This window comes from Pectinophora gossypiella, chromosome 14 (assembly GCF_024362695.1).
Source record: "Pectinophora gossypiella chromosome 14, ilPecGoss1.1, whole genome shotgun sequence".
Lineage (NCBI taxonomy): Eukaryota > Metazoa > Arthropoda > Insecta > Lepidoptera > Gelechiidae > Pectinophora > Pectinophora gossypiella.
The window spans coordinates 13,428,240-13,444,839 of NC_065417.1; the positions used below are offsets into that span (position 1 = coordinate 13,428,240).

Consider the following 16,600-nt stretch of genomic DNA (forward strand, 5'->3'; position numbering starts at 1 on the left):
TTATATTATTGTGCCCTTGCAGGGCGTCACATGTACCTTCTTACTATGTTCCACGTTAATTATGTTTGTGACATGCAATAAATGAATATCAGCAACCCTGGTGGCACGGTTATTATTAAGAGTTTTTCACCAACTCATCACACGCGTGTTGAGTTGGTGAAACTCAAAATTTGCATCACTTATTATTTCGTTTGAGATTCTGAGATTGTCGAAGTTAAGCAACTTTCGCAAAGGCCGGTCATAGGATGGGTGACCACAAAAAAAGAAAGTTTTCATCTCGAGCTCATCCGTGCTTCGGAAGGCACGTTAAGCCGTTGGTCCCGGCTGCATTAGCAGTCGTTAATAACCATCAAACCGCACTGGGCCCGCGTGATGGTTTAAGGCCCGATCTCCCTATCCATCCATAGGGAAGGCCCGTGCCCAGCAGTGGGGACGTTAATGGGCTGATGATAATTATTTCGTCAAACACGTTCACTGTGTATGAACCACATATGATGCATTAAATTTGAAACTCATACGTGCATGTCCCATATGTGGGGCACATCTTTTCTTGCCATAGTGTGTCCATATACATACATTACAATGCCTTTAATGAAAAATAACATTACACGTGAGGGGTTGATACCTAATTTTCAGTTAGACAGTGAACTCTGAGATGGCTTATGGAACGATTACATACTTAAGAATAAGAAGAAGAATAAAATAAATTTATTGCCAGTAACAATTTACTTAGCATCAGTAAATAGTCTCTTCTTCTATCGTGTGGATTGTGAGGTGTATTACCAACCCCATCAACCGGTAAATAGTAACTGGGTCCAACGGCGAAACATACCTTTCGGAGACCGCATCTTACGTTCGGATAATCGGGTGATCACCTTCTTGTAGTGTCCTAACCAAACTAGGGATCACGACGTGATATTTGAGTTATGAGATCGTGATCCCGCTTCTATCTCGTATTGGTACGGAGCCGAGTGTCCCTTCTATAAGCAGTACTGTTTATTCTATGGTTACATCCACATGTTTATCGCATAGCAACAGGCCGGCGCCGGAACTTCGTCCCAATTCACGCATCATTCGCGACGGAACACATGTTATTATATATACCTACTCTATTGCGACGACGTGTACGCAATATTAACTTGGGTGGACAGATAGAGAGAGAAGGACTGTATTTTCTGTTTCAAATTGGTTTGTAGGAGATGATTTGAACGGTTCAAATTCACATATTTGGATCCCAGCCCGGGGCAAAACCAATGATTTTCGAAGTTGTTTTCAAATTCATGTTTGGATTTAAATGACTATCACGTGCTTAGCGGTGATGGAAACCGCCGCGAGGAAACGCATACTTGCGAGAAATCTGTTTCGGAGGTATGTTATGGTTTTCATTTAGTTGGAAGGTCAGACAGTAGCTTCTGTAAAAACCGGACTTTTCGAATCTTGAGGTTAGGTTAGGTTAGGTAAGCGGACATCGTGAAAATGGGACGACGCTAAGGAGATGATGAGACTTTGTACCGTCTAGATAGATAGATAGATAAATGATTTATTTGGTCTACAGACACACATGCATACAATACAAATCATAACAATACACACCACATACAAAATGTTTGACACACGCCAGGTATGTATGTGTGCTGCAGCAGCGCAAAACGGTCATGGCTCAGCGCAAGTTTTTGCCCTTTCGAGCAAATCGCTGATTTTCAGCTACAACCCGGATAGAGGAAACCGCGGATACGGTAACCGAACTAATTGATGTTGTTTACAATTAATAATTAATGCATGCAGAAGATAATCGTAAAAATTAGTTGTAAAATTACTGATATACCTACGTACATAATAAAAAGATACTTGTTTGATATTTTATAGGTACTTATATAATAACAATCTAAATGCATAGACAAAATAACTATAAGTAAAGCAGTGTTCGCCACCTATGCAAGAAGATGTGAATTTTCTTGTTTCTGACAATATAGAAGTATTTTTTTTTACTTTTTCCTTAAAAGATAATTTTGGTCTACATGGGGAGACAGCTAATAAATTATAGAATATCCGTCTCATTAGCTCTTGATTTTAATCATGTGACGACGACTTCTTTATACCATGCTTCAAACCTTTACCGCGTTTTATTCTCACAGAAATCAGTTTGTTACTGGTTGTGATATATTATGGAATTCTGGTTACTACATAAAGAAGTATCGAAAAACATTTTCTTTTTTCTATTCAACTTATTTATGAATTTTAATCATGAAAATGTACCTATATGTAATATCATAGTTTGTATCGAAAATTATACAGAAAAATATATCGTTAACATATATTAAAAAAAATAAGAGAAATGTAATAATAAATTCTACATTCCATCACGATTTTTATGATCCACTGAGCTTTTTCATACAAATTCTAAATTTCGAGTTTTGACGTTTACTAAAAAGTAACTGTTTGAGCCACTTGTTCTGTCTTTTTTATTTCTGTTAATACGCCTAGCTACCCAAGGGAAACACCAAAAAGACTTTATATATTAAAAACAAATAATTAAAAACTTTTTGCTTGAGTGTGTGAACCCCGACGGTGTTAGTGACGTTTTGTTTTTCTCCTTTGTTTTCTGCCTGCTTTATCTATAATACGTTTTATTCTTGTAAACATCTTAAATAATCTTTAAATGCACCGACGCCGCTGATTCTAATTGTGAAGAATAGACTGCTGTGATTGCATGTGCTGTCAACAAAAACCAGGCCTGGTTAAAAAAGTGAAGAAGCTGATCACGTAAGTGTTTCCCTTTTTCTTTGAGCTGGGCTATTTTCAGGGTATGGAGACAGCGGAAGTGGTTAGGATTCTTCCTTTCCACCTTTTTTCTTTTTTCGCATTAATGTGTATCAAACAGTAACTGATTTGACTAGTTGGAAACTAGCCTAAGAAAACCGCTTGTATTTATAAATTGGAAAATCAAAATACTGTTATATGTAGCAGAGGTGGCCAACATGATTAGACCCAAGATCTATTGTTTACTAACGAAACCGCGATCTACCAATTACATACTTAGGTATCAAACCTTAACGTTGAAACAACATAGTTCAGTACACAATCATGTAGTCTTTTTTTTACTTTACTAGCGGACCCGACAGACTTCGTCCTATCAAAAAGATTTGTAATATGGCAGGAACACACCTGCATTGCTTAGACAACAGTGAGTGCTTGCAATATGAACTTTATACAATAACAATAAAGCTCAAATTGACTGTACGTTTTAGTTAGAAAACGTTAGTATCTATGGGAAAAAGAAAAGGCCTGTTTTTAGGGTTTTTCCGGCAAATATTCGATTTTTTTTCTCGCCGTAAAAACGATCCTTGGACTTCGAACATTAAAAATAAGAATTGGCCAAATTGGTCCAGGCGTGAGTTATGCGCTTACCAACATATTTTGCAATTCATTTTTATATTATAGATAGATTAAGGGGTATGCTCCATACCCCCTCCGGTTGATTGAGGGGAGGCCTATGCCCAGCAGTGGGACGTATATAGGCTGTTTGTGTATGTGTGTGTAGATAGATTAAGAGAGAAGAGTGTAGCAGTTTTGGTGTACTTACGTAGGTATATATATTTTTGCCTTGCCACGATCGACTGGACTGACAGTCGCGGTTGGCCACCTCTGGTATATAGCATAAATATTTACTCCAAACCCACCTTGACTTACAGATACCTAGTGATGACAGACTCACGCCTTATCGTTCAACGAGACCGAACTCTTACGCATGCCGCGAGACGGTACATCCTGTAAAACGATCATAAACATAATAATAAACTCCTTGAGAACTATATTAGATCTTCACGACCGCCGGAAGAATATAAAAAAAAAACTTATATCATTGTCGAAACACGCCAAGGGCGTATAATCTGGCAAATTTAAAACGCCTCGAGATGTACAGAAAGTGTATAGTAAGATGTGGTGATGTAATTCGGTTGGGTTACAGTGCGAATCGATGGCGCAGGCGCCAAGGCCAATGGCAGATTCGTTGACCTACAATCGTTTGGGGCGAATACGCATGCCACACGTTTTTTGACATAATTAATATTTATTCTTCATACGGGATGTATACTTTGTGTGCTATGGAATAATTAAGAGCTGGTTTTACCACATTATACTTAGCACAGCGGTCTGTTTTATTTTAAGGAAATTCGGTTAAAATTAATCGCAACAATAAAAAAGAAATAAAAAATAAAAACATTTTCATGTAAAATATTGCCAATACGAGATCATATCGATCGCAATTTCAAAAAGTTATCAGGAGGTTTAAAAAGGCCGAATCACAGCAATTCACCTAAAAAAGCAATATTGCTATTTGACATTTGTTTGCATTGCGCACTTACTTTTATATGGGCAAATTTCAAATTGCAATTTTAGATAAATTGCTTCGATGTCGCCATTTTAACCCTCCAAATGTCATGCAGAGCCAAGCTTCTAACTCTACACGGGCTAACTATACAAAGCTTAAATTTACAAATTCTAAAGTTTGTAATTAAAAGTTAAAACACATAATGACGGGTTCTTACCGCGTTTAAATGGGGATATGAGACTCCCGATATTTCGACACTGTTGCAAGTGCTATGATCACGGGATGACTGATGAGATTGGAGTGGAGTAGGTAGATCCATAATTTTCTACGGGCAGACATATCTGTCTACCCTCTTTCTTTGCCGCTTGTTTATGTTTTTGATATCAGAATGTCCGGAACCATCTGAACTCGCACCAAACTCACTACGACAAACCGCACTCACTGTGTCCTCACGTTTTTTCACCACATTAGGCCGTTTCAAGCTTTTTACAACACCTACTACTGGATTCCACATGGTCGATAATTTGAACCCGTCTTCCCTGTTGAAATTTTTATGTTTTCTGATTTCAATAGCCTCTTTTAAATTTCGTTCGTAGAAAATTATGGATCTACCTACTCCACTCCAATCTCATCAGTCATCCCGTGATCATGGCACTTGCAACAGTGTCGAAATATCGGGAGTCTCATATCCCCATTTAAACGCGGTAAGAACCCGTTATTAGGTGCTTTAATTATGATAATAACCGCGTAAACTTAAAACAATTCTAAAGTTTGGCAAAATATGTGGCCGTTTCAATAACTATATAACAATGGCACTGAACAGTAAATTTTAGTGATGGCACGAAATAGTTTTTTCACCTTACGCTCATGTGATGGTAGCGAAACGGCCAACCCACAAAGTACACTATGGAATATTTAAGAGCTGGTTATACCACATTATACTTAGCATATCTTTTTTTTTGACGTGACTTATTGTAGATTTGCCGCAGATGGCATTAACTACATGGCCGGACAAATGGGGAGCGCTGAAGGCTCTCACCCAGTACAACGTTTAAGACAACAGGCCTGAGGGTGCCCAGTTGGGCGCGAACCTCGGCTCAGGGCGTCGTCTGGGAAGAAGAATATTTGAAAGGATTAATCGACTCTAGTGGGTCGATAGCGGTAAGCGCTGAATGAGGGAAATGGTCGACCAGGCCGGCGGGTTCGGTATCGGGGCTTAGCATAGCGGTGGATTTTATTTTAAGGAAATTCGGTTCAAATAAATTTTATATGATAATTTGAAAGTTTTAAGACTAACCGTTTTCAGAGAAAGACCTATGAGGTACCTACACGATGAGTGATTTAATTTATTTATTTAATAATTTATTGTACACGAGATAACACAGAAACACAATATGACAACATGAGGAGAGACAAAAGGCACAACTTATTTCTAACAGAAATTTCTTCCAGTAGGCCTGTGAGAGTGTGTCTGTGTGTGTATGTTTTTAATCAATTTACCTAGTACCTAAACCTTGTTCATTACTTAGCAAAAAAGATAAGTAAGTACACATTGCCAGCTATATTTATAAAGTAAATAAATCACCAAAAAAAAAATGAAATGCGCTTAATATTTTCCTTAGTGAGAATGACCCCATTTACATTTTTAATGCCCCATTAAGATAACATAGACGCCATTATGAAATTGTAGGCAAATATTATATAAAGTATATTAATTTTACGATAGGCATTGTTATAATATATAACTAGTAGTTATATTATTTATTTAGATTACTTTGAATATGTAGATATCTGTCTCGTGATAATATATTAGGTTTCGGGTATCGGGGTCCTGAAGTTTGTTGACATAAGATTTAACCACCTATATGGCTAGAGTCATGGTATAAGAAGACCAGATATGCTCAATCCTATGACAAGCCGCCATTGCTAGCCCATTGATGACATAAGTGTTACCATTCAATTGGTATCTCCAACATTCCAGGGAGGAGAATTTTATTATTGAAAATTAAGTGAATTACTAAGTGTATTTAATTACTAATATGTATTTGTCACGTATACAAAAATCTACGTAATCTACGTACGTAAATCTTTTATTAAAAGTACAAAATTTCCTTGCAAAGTAAATTAAAAACATTGGACGTGGGTAATTTATTTTTTACGAAATGGCAACGCAGGGTCGGATGACGTGAAAATGCTAGCTGTCAGTTTTGAGCATACCTGGTCTTCTTATACCATGGCTAGAGTAATCCGGTCGTCAGGATCGTAAGTAGGTATATTAATTAGGTCCTTCGGCCGCCGATATTTTTCAATAGCGTCCCCAAGCGGGATGTATTCGAAAGCCCCAACTATAAGGGTTACGGGTATACACTGTTGCGCATAACAAAACAATAAAAATAATCTAACGTCAATTTATTTATAAAATAAAAATATTCAAAACCTATTACATTAACATTCAAAAAACGCCCGTAAAGACAATTGGCCGTAGATCATCATTTAAATCGTTCATTTAAATTAATTTATTAATGTCATGTCTTCTCATCTCACAACGTATTCGCATAAAAGGCCGGGCCTCCTAATCAACTGGTTAAAGCGTAATCGACCGAAATATCGTTCTTATAAGGTGATTGTTGGCTTGAACGTGAAAACGATTATGTACTTGAGTGGTATGAATGAGCGTCGTATGAATGGCGCTATGACGTCACAAGATGGCGGCGCGCTTGTACGCGCCTAAAGTTTAATTCGAATATCGAATTACGTATAAATCTCTAAATAAATCATGTTATATCGGATACATTGCGCTTTTATTACCGTTGTAAGAAAAAAGACGACTTTAGTAGCAAGAAATGTATGTAAAATGCGGTCTGTTATTGTGCATGCAAGGTGCAGAATGCTTCAAGCAATGACATTGTATGCAATTGTATGAGATTGCAGTTTTTACGTGAATCTCACGACACGCCAATAGCGGCACTTATGAATAGAGTGAAGGCTACGCTAAGTAGCTGTTGAGCAATGCATTTATGACAGTATTACTGTCATTGTATTCGCATTGTACTTAAATAGTTTATAATTTCAAGTGATCTTTTGTCTTTGCTTGATTACGAGTACCTATTTTATTTTAATACGGCTTAGAAGGTAAGATACTTTAAAATGTAGGATAGACCGCAACACGTCGAATGAATACCGTTGTTATGCGAATACGCTTAATTTAACTTAAGCTTAATTTTTCTTTTCAATAAACATAGGTAGAACAGCAAAATGTCGTAGAAAACATCAAATTTGTTTTCTACGACATTTAAGTCATCATCATCTCAGGCCTTTACATCTTTATCAGATGATGGACTCTACTGCTTCTCAAATTCCATAGCCACTTTACCGGCAATGTGTATTTTATGTGAAATTTGTACATTACATTTTGTAAGATACTGCATACAAAGGTATTTTTTTGATAAAAGGCCGATCATGCTAAGATTTTTAGCTTTCTTGTGATAAGGAAAGTTCTTCTTGTACGAGTATGATAGCCGATGTTAGATTTTTTACCCTGCAGGTTATAAAGCACAAGACGACCTTTTAATATACTATCGCGGAGATCCGTGCGTCGTAAAGTTTGCGGACGAGTGGAGTGCCAAGTTGAAGTATGAACTATTTGCTCATACTTGTATGGCGCGCGTTTCGCGCTCACTTGGCCCTTCCACCTTTTTTTAAGTACATCCCCAATTGAATTGTCTCTGCTAATTGTAATAAATAACGTCCATCCAGCCCACAATGTGACCTTGACCAAATGACCGCGGGTGACAATGAAAAAGTCGTAAAATTAATCAGCTTAGGAATTGCGGGGCCCGACTTAACACGTGTATGGTGCGAATTCGTATGACTAACACATCAAATTGGAAGGTTAAACGTTACGGACACACACATAAGATAACGCCTATTTTCAATTAGGGTACGTGAAGGCCACGGGGTACGACTTCGGTACGATCTTGACACAACCCATAGGGTTTGGAGCGGAAGGTAAGAGGAAACCCCCATTTTTCCCAAACTTGACAGGGGTCCTAGTCTCTTCTTCGTCGTTCCCTCACTGCTGAGGATCGCGACCACAGGTTATGGGGTCCTAGTACGACTTTGAAATAGACTACTCTGGGCGCCATCCCTCTCGCGTCAGAGGACTGTGGAGCGAAAGGCAAGAGGGAAACCATTGCCTTATTTATTCCTAAAAAAGGAGCATGGAGAATGCTACACCGACAAGAGCGTGGCTCTTAAAATGGAATAGGTTAGTACATGTAAAACCGACAGAGCGATTTTAAACTTTTATGACGCCGAAGAAGTTTTCGTTCAAAAATTATTGCCAAAAGCCATGTCTTAAGCAGTAAATGTACTGTTGTCAATGTTTACATGTGTAAGCACATTGGGGGAGGTGTGTAAAACCAACAACTTGTACGAGGTAGATCATCAATCATCATCGTAATCGGCTGATTAAATTTATTTCATCGTAATATGATTGTCGACATATGTTAATTTAAATTAATTATGCCTCGTTCTTACTAGGGTACAAAGTTTCGGCTCAAGTTGCTAAAGTCGAAGCATTTCGGATATTTTTAAGAACCATAACGTTAACATTTAAAGTTTTTAGGGGATAGATTGAACTTTTCTGCAGAAAAGGAGAAACAGTCTGAGGGATTGTGTCCTTTCTAAGCATGATTGACGATTACGGATCCACACATCCATCTAAGCATTACATATGATTACGGTCACGAGTACTAGTATGTATATGTCACCGTAAAATTGTAAATAACGTTAGATTATAATAATCGAGATTGTGAACTGTCGAATAATTATGAATCGTATCATATTGCTTACAATTTAACGTATTATTTTTCGGTAGATTATAATTTATCGAAGTGAAACCGTCAAATTGTGATACGAAACGCACCTCGCGTGCTATACCATAGAGTTACAAAACTATTAGAGTGAGCATAATGTTAATTTGGGATTCTCTTAAAATGCATAAATGTTTTTGTCATAATTTTAATTATCATAATCCTTTTTGCATAACGTTTTTTAGCATAATAGTTTTACTTTCCCATAATAACATCTAGGAATACTGGTTTGTTAGGTATAACTTATTTTTGGGATTAATAAATAGATATTCATAATTCTTTTTTAGAATAATAGTGTTTTGTCATAATTTTTACAAGGCATAACAGTAGGTTAGGGTGCGGCGGGGGTGGCCCTTGGGCCACCCCTATGCCGCCAGCATGTTTATCTTACACACGAAAAGTATACTGAATGATACGTTTCAGATTTTTTAATTTTGATACATTTTTTCTTACCATGTGATGTCAGAATTATTGATTACTTACTAAATAATTAATAAATACGTACTTGATTTCACAATCTTGAAGAGCATTTATTTTATTTGACTGACACCTGTGTTTTATTCCTAACTCTATGGACACAGAACGGTCTACTGTAAGGCCGACCAATCAGGGACAGCCGTCGGACAGTTGACAATTTGACAATTGTAAGATTGTGATTTAACAGTTTTACTTCGATAGATTATAATCTGACGAATAATAATACGTTAAATTGTAAGCAGTATATTACGTTTCACAATTTTTCGACAGTTCACAATCTCGCGAGATAGATTATAATCTAACGTTATTTACAATTTTACGGTGACATATACACTTTGAAACCATGTCACATTAACTTTTTTGACAAATTAAACCGTAAGTCTCATCACATGTCAAATGTGATAGCGCGACAGGGTTCTAAAGTAGGTACATGATATTGCTCATGACTGTACATAAAATGAACTACGTCTTTGTACGTAGTACTCATCCGTGTGTAGAGAAACTCTTTTTCTGACGTGACTTATTGTAGATTTGCCGCAGATGGCATAAACTACTTGGCCGGACAAATGGGAGCGCTGAAGGCCCTCACCCGGTACAACGTTTAAGACAACAGACCTGAGGGTGCCCAGTTGGGCTAGGCTCAGGGCGTCGTCTGAGAGTAAAAATATTTGAAAGAATTAATCGACCCTAGAGGGTCGATAGCGATAAGCGCTGATTGCGGGAAGTCGTCGACCACGCCGCGGGTCGGCGGTGTCCTGAAGTGTTTGGTGTCACGAGCTGATTGGCCGCCTCTATGGCTAGAGTAATCGGGTCATCGGGAGTAGAGAAACTCACAAACAGAAAATTACACGGAAAAAGTCTGAGTCGGACTGGCAGCAAAGCAGAAGAACTGCAGTACGGCGACTTGAACTCGAGTCAGACCTTTCACCCGACCGCAGCGAAGCAAAAAGGAGGGTTATGTGTTTCGCCGCTACGTATATGTATGTATTATCTTTTTAGAGCACGATTTTCCAGTATTCGGTTTCTAGTCTTAAACTCATATTTCGATTTAATTTTCTCCTTAAAGTATGTCAAAGTTCGTAACAGTAGTAGCTGTGTTCCGACATGCGTTCATTTATTGTTCCTTCTAGTAGTAGAAACTACAAACTCGTTACATAACATAACATAAGCTCACGACTAAATCCCAATTGGGGTAGTCAGAGATGCATCCATCGCAAGATGAACTAAGTACCCACGCTTCACCGAGCTTTCTGTTAGACCCACGAGATAAGTCAAAAACGTAACGTTTACAATAAATCACTCAATACGCGTTCTAATGGCATGATTTAAAGGCTTATTCCGCAACCTAAGTAAATAATATTGATGAATGTGGAGGAAGCAATATAAGTGTGCCAGGATCGAAGTAGAAGGAAAAGCCTATTTCCCACCGTGGTAAGCAGAGACTATGGAATTCCATTTGCTTCGATCCTTACACACTTCTCTTGCTTCCTCCACATTCATCAATCGCTTCAGTCACGCACGCCGGTTCGGAGTAGATCGTACTAAACCTTTTCTAAGGACATCTCCAATTTGGTCAATGTAAGTTAGGACTTAATTAAGGACTTGATTCTTCTTGAGTTCAACTCAACTCAAGAAGAATCAAGAAGTGGAATACTAACGGTTATTCATAAAATATACTGGATGTAAGTGACATCGTAACGAAACATTTGATGGGTGATTCAGATCGTGATTCTTAGTTGATATCTAATGGAATTTCCCGTCGCAAAAGTATGGAACTGAAAATAATTTAAAAACACATAAATGTTTATTAATTTTCCGTCGGAAAATTCCACTTGATATCAACTCAGAACCATAGAAGCCCATCATAGAAGGAAAGCTAGAAGGAAAGAGAGGAAGGGGAAGACCAAGAAGAGCTTACATGGAACAGATTAAAGAAAAGGTTAACGTCGTGTCTTATAGGGAAGTCCAGGAATTGGCCTTTGATAGACTGGAATGGAAAATGCTACACCGACAAGAGCGTGGCTCTTAAATTGATGATGATGATCAACTCAGAATTATGCCCTGAATCATCCCGCTCAGTATTCGTTACGATGTCACTAACACCCTGTATAATAAATAAACAACTACAAACGTACAGACTAACCCACGGCGGGGACAATTGAACATGCTTCCTTATTGCGATGGTTGCGTCACCACACAGAATTCGCGAGCCCGGTGGTTACCGCCCATTGCTCCTCATATTACATTCATACATATCTCGTGGCCAGATCTTAGAATTGATCATTTCATGATGTGTTCGATCATTTATTTATTTATTATGCATCAATAGCAGTACTTACACACATAAAACATAAATAGCCTATATACGTCCCACTGCTGGGCACAGGCCTCCTCTCAATCAACCACGCTGCTCCACTGCGGGTTGGTGGAGGTGTTTTTACGACTAATAGCCGGGACCAACGTCTTAACGTGCCCTCCGAAGCACGGGATCAACTTACTTTTTCGGACAATCAGGTGATTCAAGCCTGAAAAGTCGTTACCAAACAAAGGACAGTCTCACAAAGTGATTTCGACAATGTCCTCATCGGGAATCGAACCCGGACCTCCAGATCGTGAGCCTAACGCTCTTACCACTAGACCACGGAGGCTGTTAGTACTTACACAAACACACAAAATAAAATACACACAGGAAAAGCTCCGGTATGCCTGCCAATTATAGACGCACACAACATAGATAATAAAAAGTAGAAACTAAAGTTAACAAATTCAAAAGAACAATAATTGAAAATAAAATTTAAAAAAGAAAACGCATAGATCGACGTAGATCATTTCATGAAATGGTCATATATCTCATTAAATAGAATATCACACGTTGGCCACATCATGATGTAGTTTGGCCAGATCAATGAACAGAAAACGTTTAACGATATCAGCAACTAAATGCATGATATGGCCAAACGTTGGCAATCATATCGTAAAATTAGTAACATTATCCACCGGTAGTGGCGCTGGTCGATTATACATATAATTAAAACTTGATTGATATTATAAATCGATGAATCAATGTAATTGTACAATTTTCCATATCGCATAGGTACATAATTTTCAACCTAAGAAATTAATCGACTATTCGCATTTTTAAAACATAACATGGACACCGCCTGTACTAACGATATGGCCAAACGTTGATTGTTTCTATCAACACTGAAATTATGACACTAAAATTAAAGTCACGCGTTTTCTTAACAGGGGCAATCACGCTTACGCTCTCGTTTAACATAACCCGACACATTCTAAAATAAAAATTAAGCCTGAAATGAAGCTTCATCATCATCACCAACCCATTAACGTCCCCACTGCTGGGGCACGGGCCTTCCCTATGGATGGATAGGGAGATCGGGCCTTAAACCACCACGCGGGCGCAGTGCGGATTGGTGGTTATTAACGACTGCTAATGCAGCCGGGACCCACGGCTTAACGTGCTTTGCGAAGCACGGAGGAGCTCGAGATGAAAACTTGTTTTTTTTTGTGGTTACCCATCCTATGACCGGCCTTACGAAAGTTGCTTAACTTCAACAATCGCAGACTGAACGCGTTTACCGCTGCGCCGCCGAGCTCCTCAGATGAAGCTTAACCCAACTCAATATATAATATAATAATATAATATATAACTCAATGTAATAATAATAACCAGATACCCAAACTCTTCGATAAAGGCAAAAGAACTTGACAAGTATATTGAAGTATAACGAAGGGCAGACGCAAAAAAAATCGTCTAGGCGCTTAGAGACTATACGTAGACAAAAGACTAGAACACGGAAAGGTCAGGTAACAAAGGTAGGCAATGAAAAGCAACGCTAGTGTTGCCGATCGATAGGCTATCGATAGTCTATATATCGAATAAGATTAATGATTACCTAAAAATGTGTAGTATTCAATGTGTACCTCTAGTTATTTCTTGCTGTATCTTTTCCCCGGCTATACAGGTTGTGAGAAGCTGCAGTTCAAATTCAAATTCAAATTCGAAAATATCTTTATTCAGTAGGTAACATAGTTACACTTTGAATCGTCAATTTTTACATAACGAACGTCTCATCCGCCTAAAACTACTGCAGTTTCTCACAACCTGTATAGCCGGGGAAAAGAAGCTGCAAGAAAAACCTCGGCACAGGGCCCTAGACGTTCTTTAAAAAAATAAAAATAAACATAAAATATACTAGTTTTAAGCGGATGAGACGTTCGTTATGTAAAAAGTTTCGATTCAAAGTGTAACTATGTTACCTATTGAATAAAGATATTTTCGAATTGTGAATTAAATAATTTGTAATGTCCCTCATTGATTTAAAAAATGTGTTGCTGTTGCAATTTCTTGTCATTTATTCTTCTCAGCCATAACACCTTGCGAAATGACGTAAATTAAAAATGTTATGTTGACCTTCAACAAGTTTATCTATGATAAGTACGTTGATTAAATGATTCTGATTTCTGATTTCGATATCTATAGTTAAATAGGCTATTAGTAGCATCGATAGTTTCACTACTGTCGATAGTTCATAACTATCGATAGTATTGCTTCGGACCATTGCAAAAACTATCGATATTATAACTGACTATATTTTCGATAGGTCAAACTAAGCACATAGGTATCGATAGTTCTTGCAATATCCACAAGAAATACTATCGATATTTCTTGCAATATCCAGAAACAAACTATCGATAGTTCATGCAATAGTCAGACTTGCTTGAGTTAGTGACGATAGTATTGTTCTATTATGAGCTATCGATATCGATAGATGATTTTCAAGGTCTACTAAAAAGTTTTGAAACTGTCGATAATTCGGCAACGCTACAACGCATAATAACTAGGGTCCCTTTGAATTGTTTAATAATGGTGGATTTAGGTTAGGTTAGGGTTCGGGCATTGAATATAGAATACCTAATACTGCTTTGGTCTAAGAAAACAGATTGTAAGCAGACCTGCGGTGGTGTCATAAGTTTAGCTGTACCTCTAAATAACCCCCTCCCCCCAAGCCCCTGACATGGCTCATGTAACAACTACTTACTTACATCAGTAAGTAGTAACCGGGACCAACGGCTTAACGTGCCTTCCGAAGCACGGATCATCTTACTTTCGGACAATCTGGTGATCGGTCAGTAATGTCCTAAACTAGGGACCACAAAGTAATTTTTGTGATATGTACCCATCGGGAATCGAACCTGGGACTTCCAGACCGTGAGCCCAATGCTCAACCACTGGACCACGGAGGTTACTTCCACTATTACAATTTTATTTAATGTTATATTAAGTTTACACCGATAGGGTGCTCGTTTCATAATGCCATCCTGGTTGCCATTATTACCCCACCATCTCTCAGAAACCGCCCCTCCACTGCCGTTAGGGAAAGCAACCCCGACTCGAGATCGCAAATTCGAGATCCAGCGGGATTGGAAATATCAATCAAACCTTGTCTATCCTTGTTTACCTTGTCTTGTGTACTTTTATTAATATTATCTCAGCTTAATGCTGGTATGAGTATGATATTTAAGGGCTGGCACCAAGTAAATAACATAGGTATTAAGGATTTGCAACTGTTGTTGATGTGTCGCATTCATCTGTTTGGAGGAACTTTCTAACTATCCGGCAGGTGTTCAGAATTGAGGCTGATCTGAGACTCTTTGTTCTGATACATTAACACCGCGATACCGTCTAGTAAAAATCTCGTGAAGTGTTTTTCTGTAACAAGTCATGTCGGTTTCTAATTATTATTATTTTATGATTTTGGTTTGTTTTTCTTCTTTTTTTTTTGTTAGTGATCTCAAGGAGATTCGCCCAATCCCGTCTATCTCGAATGGAATCTCGTCATATTATTATTATGCTTCGGGATTGATCTCGAAAAATTAGACGAGACCTCGAGAGACCGGGATCCCGCGAGACCGCGATTGAATTCCCTGACTTCCGTACTATGTCATTCTAGCGATACATTAAGTATACTCATTACTTACCGGTTTCCGAGAAACAATTAAGCAAGTATAATTTATACATACTTACACTTAAAATAATACTTCGCGACAAGTCATTGAATAGAACAAATAATTATCTAATGAATATAAGCTAACAGTATGTAATAAATTACATAACATAAACAGCCTATATACGTCCCACTGCTGGGCACAGGCCTCCCCTCAATCAACCGGAGGAGGTATGGAGCATACTCCACCACGCTGCTCCACTGCGGGTTGGTAATAAATTAATAAGCTTTTTAACAGATCCAAGTTAGTTGTGGGATGACAGGGAAATGGCGGTTGTTTGAATAAGGGAAAACGTACAAAATTATAAAACGTTTAAAAAAAACAAAGTTAAAAAAATTATCGTTTCCTTCATGCCCTGTCTCACAATTTTTACCAAAGCTGAGAATGTTATAAATTAGACCAACAGAAAGACCTTGGTAGGTGAAAGTGGACGATGAATTAAAATCGCTAAAACCTCTATAAATGCTCCTACCTATTCAATATTCAATATTCTTTATTTGCATACTATGATGGTGTACAAGTTGGTAAGTTACATAATATAAGTTTCACATCACAGACCCTTTCGGGCACAACAAAATAGAAGTTTAAAAGAGAGAAGGAAGCTTTTCAAATATTAACATCAGAGTCATTAAGGTATTCACTAGTGCTGTAGTAACATTTATTAACGAGAAGTTCTTTTATTAAAAAAAAAAAAAGATTTTGTCACTTTTTCTTTTTTAAATATGTTAGGCAGTTTATTATAAATTTTGATGGACATCACATATGGGCTAGAAGAGTCTAGTTATAGGTAAATGTATTCTTTTTCCATGACGCAATGTGTATTTTACAGAGAGATCTTCGCGACGTTTAAAAAAATCTTGGTATTTAGGAAGTATTTTATTTTTTTAGT

General features: G+C 37.8%; 1 protein-coding gene across 1 annotated transcript in view; it reads right to left on the bottom strand.

Annotated features, from left to right (window-relative positions):
* Positions 1–16,600, bottom strand: part of LOC126372756 (tRNA dimethylallyltransferase) — a 323,848-nt gene that overhangs the window by 137,332 nt on the left and 169,916 nt on the right. The gene's annotated exons all lie outside the window — the stretch shown is intronic.